The sequence below is a fragment of the Lagopus leucura genome, unplaced genomic scaffold (genome assembly GCF_019238085.1).
Source record: "Lagopus leucura isolate 7727_CA_CO unplaced genomic scaffold, USGS_WTPT01 Super-Scaffold_100009, whole genome shotgun sequence".
Classification (NCBI taxonomy): Eukaryota; Metazoa; Chordata; class Aves; order Galliformes; family Phasianidae; genus Lagopus; species Lagopus leucura.
Window position 1 is genome coordinate 11,611,211 of NW_024962266.1, and position 10,732 is coordinate 11,621,942.

General features: G+C 37.7%; 1 protein-coding gene and 1 long non-coding RNA gene across 3 annotated transcripts in view; both read left to right on the plus strand.

Moving 5' to 3' along the window:
- PLPPR5 (phospholipid phosphatase related 5) overlaps positions 1–10,732 on the plus strand; it is a 158,994-nt gene that overhangs the window by 70,921 nt on the left and 77,341 nt on the right. The window lies entirely within an intron of this gene.
- Positions 5,081–7,772, plus strand: LOC122181345. The gene is made up of 3 exons (XR_006179401.1): positions 5,081–5,103; positions 6,342–6,362; positions 7,528–7,772. It is a non-coding gene; the product is annotated as an uncharacterized LOC122181345 (long non-coding RNA).

The window sequence follows — 10,732 nt, forward strand, 5'->3', positions numbered from 1 at the left end:
TCTTGCTCCAACATAAGGAAAACTTGGCTGTCAGTGAGTGCCTCTGGTGATTTCAAGCTGATTTGTAAAAATTCTCCTTGCAAAACCATCGTCCTGTTAAAGAAGTATTATTGATGGACCTTCTTTAAGTGAAGAAAGAACTGTTGCTTGTAGTTCTCAGGCAGCGAGCAAACATGCAGTTGTTAGAAACATGATATGAAATGACTTTCCAGCATAGCCTGGTGTGTTGGCAAAGGTGCACTGTAGAGAACTCAACTGCAGCTCATCATCTCTTTATCCTACACATTTCCTTCTGAAACAAAGTTTGTCTATTCCTAGGCTTTGGTTAGCATTGGGCACAGGCAGTGACTGTAGTGTCACTACTTCCATGGGGAAGGAAAGCACACTGCATAAACAGGGACCTGTGCTATATCACTGGATAAATACCCTTGCAGATGCAGGATGAAATAATTTAAAGAAAGAAATGGAATGGGTAGAGAGCCAGCAGATCCATGGCTCTGCAGATCCACTGATCAGACAATGGCACTGAGTGGTTTGTAGAAAGCAGAAGTTTGGCCAGAGGCTGCAGCTGCAGTTACTGTTGCTTGATAGTCGAAGGAAACCTCCTTTCCTCTGGCTGCCCGTCAATTTTCCTGCTCAAAGGTCGTTTCTGGGGCATGGACCAGGGTTACACTTTCATGTTGTAGGGATGGATTACTTGCTTTTGTTATTGCTTTTTTTGCTTTTTTTTTTTTTTTTTTTTTTTTTTTTTTTTTTTCCACTAAGCATGGAATAGATGATATGGGCTCATATTAAAACAGTAATCCTCTTCTGGAGAAAAAGTGGCATATGGGAACTGGTCTTTGCTGTTCTGCTTTGCTTGACACAACTGAATTCAGAAATGCAGCAGTGCGTGTGTATATTTGTATATATATACACACACACACACACATATATATATGTATATATATATATATATATTTTCCCCTCAATCCCTCAGGAAAACTTCTGGTCGGGGGAATTTGCTTTGAGTATTGAATTCACATGTTACTCCATAAGTAAGTCTGCCCTGTGCAAGTGAGAGATATTAGTTATTTTACAGTCATACATTTAAGGAGTTGTTGTGGTTGTGCCGTAGAAGTTTTTAAAATTATTTCATGGACAGGCTTTTTAAGCTTTGGTACAGCTGCTTTGATATAGTCTGATATTTGGAGGAAACAAATTGGTGGCTCCCAAGACAAAACCCATGTCAGACCACAAAGCAACATCTTTTCTAGCATCCTATCAAGGGATCCTGTAGATGCACCTGATAAATGGGAAAAATTAAGCTGAATGACAGCAAGGACATCCCTTTACTTATTAGCACTAAGTTTTAGTAGATTCAAGATTCTTCTTTCCTGATTTTTTTCATATTAAGCAAAATTTCTGACCCACCTGTAACTGCCTTGTGTGCAGTGCAGAGCACTCTTGGATAAGTCTCTGACAGTACAGGGAGATCCATAGTGGAACATGTTTAGAACATACAAAAGATCCACAGTGCAGATGGAAGAGCTAAATTCCTATTTGAATTTGTAATTGCGTCAAGCAATTGTTTCTCTACCATGCCTAATAATCTCCTGTTGCTGTAAAGCTCTATTTTCTGAAGTCTTTTCTTTGACTACTAGATATAGGTCACAGCTTTAAAGAGCATATGACTGAATGATTCCTGTCTTCTCTGCTGCTTTTTACGCTGCAGTGTTTGGTCTAGAAAAGGAATTTTGCATTTTTGCATGAGTCATGATGGGATCATTCTTATGAATCTGTGGCTTTAAATACCATCTAGGAACACACCTATAGAGTGTTTTTGCAGACATATGTGCCTGTGCTTTTTGGCGTTGGGCCTGTTTTGGTTTGGAAGCTGTATGGTTGTGAAAGCATAATGCTGAACTGTGGTTTCTATGAATGGTTCCCCTTTGTGTCAGGTTTAGCAGTGAGCAGTTATGTGGCTTTTAGTGAAGCTGCAATTTGCGTGGCTGATGTGGAATATGGTAAAATGAGTTTATGTACGACATGCCTGATAAGCTTTTATTCTGATGCTAATGTTAGCTTATACCTGGCTACGTGCATACATCTCAGAATGTGAAAATCCCAGATTGCTTCTGGAATATCATTGGCTCTTATATGCAACTTCAAGTATATATCAACGAATTACAAACCTGTATTTCTGCAGGGGCTTTCTGCCACATACGTTTTGCTTGACTCTGGGCGAGTTGCTTCTAACCAGCTAATTAAACATCAGCCATTTGCTGCATGAGCTGAGGCAGAGGTCGAGTGGAAAACTGCAGCCATGTAATTAGCCATAGCACACACTGGTTTAAATGGAAATGCAGAGGTCTAGCAGGATTCCTCTTTGCCCTGAAGTTTGTGTCAAACACCATGTCAGAAAAGTGCTGATATACATCTGACGTTTGGAGGAGTACTGCTACAGTCACCTGCTGATGTTAATCTGGCCTGTCCTGATTACTGCATGTTTGTATATGACCTCAGTTTGCCATTTCTCAGACATTTCTTATGGTTTTCTGATTTAAATATCATCCCTCTCAAAAATGTTTTTCTTAAATTAGCATGCATTAATACACTATTACAGCAGATTTTAATGAAAAAATGTAAGCTTCAAATTCTGTGAACAAGACAAATCGTGTGCATGGCTTTATGAAAGAAATCTAACATTCAGTGATAAAAGCAAAATGGTGACTTATTCATAGGAGGTAACAGGAAAAGTATCTAAAATACTAAAATATTTATTTCCAGAGTGTTCTTAGATGTTTCAAGTTCATAAGAGACATTTTTTTTTTAATCTTTGTAATATTGAAGTCCAACATTAATTTTCCAATGAGAGCATCAATTATTTTGAAAGCCTGTAATTACAGTGCTGTTGGTTGTCAAGGGCATAAATCAGGTGGCCTCAGAACTGAAGAAAACTCTTTTCCTGCACCATTAATCACTCATTTTCACTGTTAGTTATTAAAACAATGTCTTTAAAAACTTACTGTATCTGTATGCGTGCTATAAAAATGTTTTATGCATGTATGGAATCTTAAGGCTGAGATGCAAAGTGATATTGGAGTGAAAATGTCAGCTGAAAATGGCTGCAATTTCACAATAACAGTCCGTATGTGTTAACATTGACTGTTTATAGCATATGGCACCAGAAAACTATCACTGAACTAATAAAGAAAGGAAAATGATGAAATGCATATATTTTTAAAAACGTGCATGACATTTGCCATGAAAAAAAATTTACATCAGGCAGTAGAAAAACTCATTATTAATAAATGTTACACACAGATAGTGCTGCACAAAAGCCATTAGTGAAAATAACTGAGGATTTTGCAGTTGATGTTGTGAAATTTTCTCTGGCAGTTGTGCCTGCTGAGCAGTGTAATGCCTGATAGGTACACATCTTAGATATGCTGTGGTACTCTGGGTAGTTCCTAGTGCAGAATATGAAGGTCAGGCAGAAAGACATTTGGCTCAACAGTTAACACTGCAGTGCTCAATCTTTTTCCAATGTCAGGAGAAGCTGCAAATTGCAAATTGTTGTCGTTTGCCGGAATCTACTGTACATATATTCTGCTGCCTGTTTGCACGCATTCAGCAGCTGCAGTGCTTCCTAGGAATGTGCACTTGCTAAATGTTGAGGTCGATAACACTGCCCATGTGCAGTGTGTGTAGTCCTGTGACCCTTAGTTGTGCATGTAGTTATTTGGATACGCTCCAGTTCCTCTACATTATTGATAAATAAAGGCTGAATACAGCCAGATAAATATTCTTTCTATTCTACCTCAAAGTGTGGGTTTTTTTTTGTTTGTTTGTTTGTTTGTTTGTTTTTTCCTGTGTGATGAGTAGAGTGGTGAGAGAGTAGAAGCTTCTGAGCTTCTCAGATAAGGATATTGCTGGAGTTCAGAGCACAAGTCCTGAGTAGGGGTGTTATGCACATATGCACCTGTGGTTCCAAACTCTGTAATCTTATTTTTCATGCCACTTTGATTTTTCTAACGCAGCTGCTCCTGCCTTTGAAAATGAAAGGAATGTGTTTTTCAAAATGAAGTCAAGATTGTCTGCATTACCACTGGTTGCTGATATCTTGGTTTCTGAAATAATATAATTGAGCTCTTCTTTTCTCTGTTTACCTGTTATTCAAATAATCTTTTGCTCTGTTATTTCAAACATTCTAAGTAAAAAGCAACGGACAATGCCTTAAAAAAAGGGAAGCTGTATGTAGTCACCAAAATATCAGCAGTTAATAATTAGTCTATATTAGTGTTGAAGTAAAAAATAACTTATGTATAGGACACAATGTGGAGTAGTTGATAGGCATTCAAAATTATTCAAAGTTTAAATGCAATGGTTCTGAAACAGTTATTCTGAACAATATCTGCCTTACATTGTTATAGTGAAACAGATTAAAGAGGAAGTAATATGAATCCAGGAATTTGGCTTTGGGATTTCATTTGTGTTCAAAATTTCCTTTTATTGACCTGAACAAATTCGTGGGCAATATTTGCTCTCTGCTTCTGTGTATAAAACTGCTCTTGTAGAATTATACTTATGCAGGGAAACACATAAGAATGTATTACGTACGCTGGTTTTTTTTTTTTTTGCTTTTTGATTCTCACACCAAGAGTGATTTCAGTGGAAATAGTGAATTATTTACAATAATTATGGTAAAAAATATTGTTTATAATGACTGAAGTGGAATTTTCTGCAACATAGCAATTATTCTCAGCCTGCTAAAGTCAGCTGGAAGTGAAAGTCTTTGTAACAAATACACTGGACTTGCTTTCCATCCCAGCTGAGCAGAGAATTCTGATAATTTGTGTTCAGGCTCAGGTTTATTATATTATTAATCTAAAATACTGATTTAGCTTATCATGGTGTAGCAGAAATTCTAAGTCACAGCTTGAAGCAGTGATTGAGCACCTGGTGGGAAGGCAGGGCCAACCCAGGGATGCTCAGGTGCATGTAATGCCCCTGAGTGACTGGAAGGGATGGAGCCAGGATCCACAGCTTCCCTGACCTCATTTAAGGGTTAGCAGTGGAGATGAGGGTAGCTTATCCCTGTACACCTGAGGCCTTCTGAAGGTAAGTGGCTTCTTTCCTTTGTTTCTGTACCCACAGCTTTTACATTTGAACAAGTCCTCACTTACTGTAGCCTAGAAACTTGCTACTCTTACAGTTGCATTATAGTTGCATTGTTCTTACTGTTGCATTATAGCATTACTCATGGTAAATAAGCACCTCATGATTCAGTATTCTTATTCATAATCTACTTTTGTAACTGGAAAAATGAAATGTGACTGATCTTTAGAAGACCTTAACTTTGCTGGGGTAGCTTCTTTGGTCAGATACACCTGGAATAGTCGAGGTAATTAAAGTCCAATTTGGGTTCAGTGATATTGACAGAAGAGTTCTGTTTATGGTTCTTCGTTTGGAGAATAGGAATATATTATATATATATATATATATATATATATATATATATATAATACATAGGAAACTTACTTTCTGCTGGTATAAAACGCAACTATCTTAAAATATCCTGAAGTAGAAAACACACATTTCTTTAGCACAGTGATGGGATTGTATTTTGTAAGCTGTTCTATTACAATTTGCCCAAAATGGCTATGACACCTGACATCTTCTGAATCTTGCTAGTGTCTTCTACCACTAGGTCTAATTTCCATTTCTTCCTGTGCCAAAAGCTAAGAGCAGAGTATAATAAGATACAGACTAAATGTATTAGCCTAATAACTGAAGGGAGATTATTGTAAGTAATGGTGACAACAGTAATGAGAAGGTATCCATCATGTAAGATTGTGGGGGTTTTTTTGTTTGTTTTGTTTTTATTTTATTTTATTTATTTTTTTTTTTTTTGTGGATTTTTGTTTTTCTCTTAATGCAGTTCTTCATTTTCTCTGACTGGAATATCTTAAATGCATTCAAGCCACTGTGACTTTTTCACTGAATTTCTAGGGATGTTAATTAGTAGGTGCAACTTCACAGAAAATGGGGATGTTTGCTTGTTACTTGAGTGATGTGGACCATGTTCTGCTTATAGGTGTGCCTGTGCAATATGTGCTTGGAAGTTTTGATAGGTTGTGATTTTTATGATTGTACTCATTCAAAACATGTTTTAAAAAACTCAATTACTGATGAGTAGTTCATTTAAGTAAGTAGACTGCTGTGATAAATAGATGTATTTGTGTGCTTGGGAGCACGTTTATGTAACCACATACAATGCCTAACTTTTAAGCTCTGTGTCTAAGTTCACTCCTCGTTCTAATATGTTCCTACAAAAATCTGCCTTTTTTTTTTTTCAGGTGGCATTTGAGAGTAAGCAGGTATTGCTGATGGTCTCAACCTCAGTTTCCATCTGCCTGTCCTGTGATAGCTTGTTGATTTTGTAGAATATGTGGGAAACAAAAAGTAGCTTAGCAACAGGGCAAAGCAGAAGTGCAGGTTGTATATTTGCTTGAGCTATGTGCAGTTTACTCCATGACTTGGCAAGTAGGTTTTTGTCCTGAATAGCTGCTCCTCTAAACATCAACAGTGAGATAAAAAAGAACCAGAGATGAGCAGGAGATTAGCCGTATCTGATGACTAAACAAATACTTTTAGTTTCACGTTTGTCCATATAGCATCAGGCTATCCTTAAGCAGTCATTCCTGAATTTGACACAGACTAAAAAGAAAATGTCTACACATATAATCTGAGAAGTTTATGGTGAAAATGTTATCTAATGTGAGGTAGATTGAAGTGCACTTCCTCTTTGCTGCCTGTGGTAATTTCCTGTGGAAGAACTCAGCAATGCTAAATAATAGAAGTACTCTAACAGCCATAGCTTCTGCCTGCTCCTCTGTCCTGTGGGTTAGTTGGTAGAGTTCTCCTGCTGCCATACTGTATGGGAACTGCTGAGTCACGGCCTGAACCTCTGATTAATCACCTGAGGTGAGCCTTGAGTCAGCCAGAGGAGCACAGGTGAAGGCAATTCACCTGTGCTGCTGGAAGGGGTGGAGCCTGGCTCCACCCCTCCTGGACCTATTTAAGAGCTGGCTACCAGAGGGGAAGGATCTCTTCTGGAGATCCTCCTCTTTTGGTATCTTCTAGTGAGCTCAACCCAAGGGTAAGCTCTTCTACTTATTCTCTTTTGCGATCCTTGTTTGCTTTTGCCTTACTCTTTTGATTATATTGCAATTATAACATCTTGGTTATACACATACATACAGCTGCAGAATGCTCCTCCACCTACTGACGTGTTTCTAGACTGAGATCTGACTTCCTGATAGCTTCTGTATGATCAGAGAATTATGCTTCCTCATCTGCTTTGCTCGTGTAATTTGAGGGAAATTAGTCTTTCTCATCACTTTTGTAGATATATATATACCAAACATAACACCTACTTTAAATACATGGGGCCAGCATAATTTCATTGGGTTGTAAGTGTTGCCTCTGTGGAAGGATCAAAGGCAGGTTCTGTTGATGCTCTGTTCTGTTCTTTCTGGAAAGACAAGAAGATGCTTGGGGTAGACCATCTAAATTGCTTTGGGAGAGGGAATGCTGTGCAGCCCAGGAAGATTCAGCAGCTGTTCCCAAGGAGTTTCAACCTGAGGAGAACCTTGATGAATTATATGCTGAGATCTACGAGAGGGTGGATGCTCCTTTAGAATAATATGGAAGAAAATAAGAAAATGGCTTCCATGGAAAAACTATCCAAGTAAGCTGTCATCTGACCGTGAAGCAAGGAAAAGTGACTGACCTGATGCTGCAGAATGCTGTAGGTTCAGGAAACTGCTAGAGATTTGCTTTGTTAAAAAGTGTTATGGAGCTTTACAACTTATTTAACCCAGGCACTTGTGAATCTGTTGAAAGCAAGTCATTCCTTCCATGGAATATTACTTTAAAAATCCCGCAGCATTTACATTACTGGGACCTCAAATTAATCCACAACTTAGTTAGATATCAGAAATTATTTAAAAACTCTTTTTCTTGTATGGACCAATGAATATCATCCTGCCCAATTTTCAGCATGACCCCTATATTTCACTAAAATATAACTGTTTATATATTCAATCTACCTAAAATTAGAAGACAAACTATTGGATTTTAAAAGAAACAAAACCCTTAACAGTATTTTCTTAATTCCAAATTAATCTGAATGCACAATTGTGAAGCTTGCTTCATCTTCCCTGCCCCCAACAGTTCATATATGTTGATTGAGGCATTTGTTTGAGATTTAGGAGGCTCTGACAACAGAACATCAATATCAGCTCTTGTTTGGTAGAACGTAATTTTCATGGGTTTTTCAATACTATTATTTGCCTTCCTGCCCTTGTACAATGCTTTCCAGATACAAATTATAATGATAAATAGGGAACTGTGACCAATGACAAATTGCATGCTTAAAAAGTGGGAAAATGTATGATGGAGGTGATATTTTTATTACTGGTTAGTATGTTTTACTGTTCTTTAAATGAGCTCATTTTTTTCTGCATCTAACACACCCCTTTGGCTGCAGAAAGGATTAGTGTTTTATGAGAAATTTTACCTTTAATTAATGGCAATTAGTTAAGGGTGTGGGAATATTTCCCTTTGTTCCTGTTGAAGTTCAGGTAGTCTGACCTGCTGTTAGAAGATCCTAAGGGTTAAGGATTTCATTACAGAAGAAGTAAGGTAAGTAATCAGCAAAGCTTTCTTGTTTACATGGATACCACTTGATGAATATGCAGATGAACGTGTCACCATCTCAGATACCAGATGGAAATTGTTCGTGACTCTTAGGTATGATCAGCAAGTTTATTTATGGTGCGAAAGCAAAATTAAAAGCAGTGGCTGCACCTATCATCATAATTAAACCAGGTTAAATACCTACACTTTTAATCATTCTGGTGTCAAGATTATGACCAATGTTAAATGGATAGAAAGTATTAGCAACTTTACAGAGCTCTAAGTGGATACATTAATTTGCTAATGGATTGGTTGCTGAACCACTGAATATTGATTTGTCTTGGGATATAGATAGAAGATTTGTAAGTTTGAAGAAGGTAATCAAAAAGGATGTGATGACTTGGAAGCAAGTATCGCTATAATGTGGGTCCTTTTCTTATGACACACTTCTTTGTTTTCCTTTTATTTTAATGCTCTTTTTATGCTTATATGTTTTCTGTTCATCTCTCTTCCCTATCATTTCCCCATTTTTTTTTTTTCTTGCTATTTCATTGTCCCTGTTCTATTACTGTCTTCTACACTCTTTCTTTCTTTTCTTCTATCTCCGTGCCTTGTTCACTCTCCCCTGCATAATTCTGCTTCCTTTCCTGTCATCCTTTTCTTATCCTTTTCTCTCATCCAGCTCTTCTGGTTTTCTATTTTAATCTCACCCTCTATTGTTTACTTTCACCATGTCTATTTCCAAACTCCCTACGCCTTTCTATATAGTGCTCCTTTTCCTTGTTATACTTTCTCCTGGATGTTGCCAGCCAATAAGCCTTTCTTAGGGTAATTTGCTAATTGAGACAGTAAGCAGAAATCAAGTGACCAAACCCTGAAGAGAGGAGCAATATGACACCTTTCTTTTACTTGTGTCTGTTTTCATTGTACTACTCTGAATATTAACTGCAGCAATGTTCACTAGTGATTGTGATGCCAGTTTCCATTTCTGCAGGCAGAAGTGGTGCTGGGAGCTGTCAAGGTAGGCTGCCTAGCTCGCTGTGTCCTGTCCTGTTCTGCCCTTCAGACTTTTACCCCCTCCACTCCTTTGCTCTCAGCTTTTCAAGGAACTGAGTGCAGGCGTAACCAGAAAGCTTCTTTTGTCTCTGATCCTAGTAACTCCACTGTGGGAAGGTATCTGTTGATCTATGGCCTGCTGGTAGAATCCGGGATAGCAGACTAAAAGTGCTGTAGTCAGAATTGTGGGTGGGTCAGGCACAACTTTAGCTGAAGAAAAGGAACCCAGTAGAAAGAAATATCTGTTGCCGCAATGTTTAGCAGGAAGAACATGTAGTTTCTACGAGGAGATGAAATTACAGACAGAATACCAGTGTCCTGCTTTCCTAATTGCTCGCCTAGCTAGAGTTCTCAGAAATGAAGATATGTTTCTTCTCTGGTTCATACCATCCAATTTGATTATTTTCAAGTATTGGTGAAAATTCATTTAAAATGCACTTCTCTGCATTGCTATCAACATTTGGAACTGACACTTGAGTGCTCTTTTTTTCTCTCTGTTGACCTAACCTTTCATTTCAAATAAATGTAGTGGATATCTAGTGTGGAGCATCAAAGATGTGGTGACAGACATTGACAACAACAAAGAGTCAACATTTGCCTCTTTTTGCTTAAAATAGTATTTGTTTTATGGGTATTTTCAACTACATAATGGTTATTCTTGTCTAGAGTATTTTCACAATTTGTTTTAGGAAGCAACATCTCTACACAGATTAGAGAAAGTGTTGATTTCCTTAGTGTGCTTAATTTGTACATCTGAGAATTCTTTGTGTGCAGTCAGTTTGTTTCTCCAGTGCCTCCTCAGTTTTGCCACTTGTTTGTGTAATTCTTTCCAAGAGCAGTGGAGAACTATTTCTGAAACTCAGAAAAATCTGATTAAAAAGCATCACAAAACTCTTCTAAAAGTGGGAAGGTGACAATGGCAAAGTGCATGAGATGTTTGCTTTTTGTTCCATGTATGGGAACTGCTGAGTCACGGCCTGAACCTCTGATT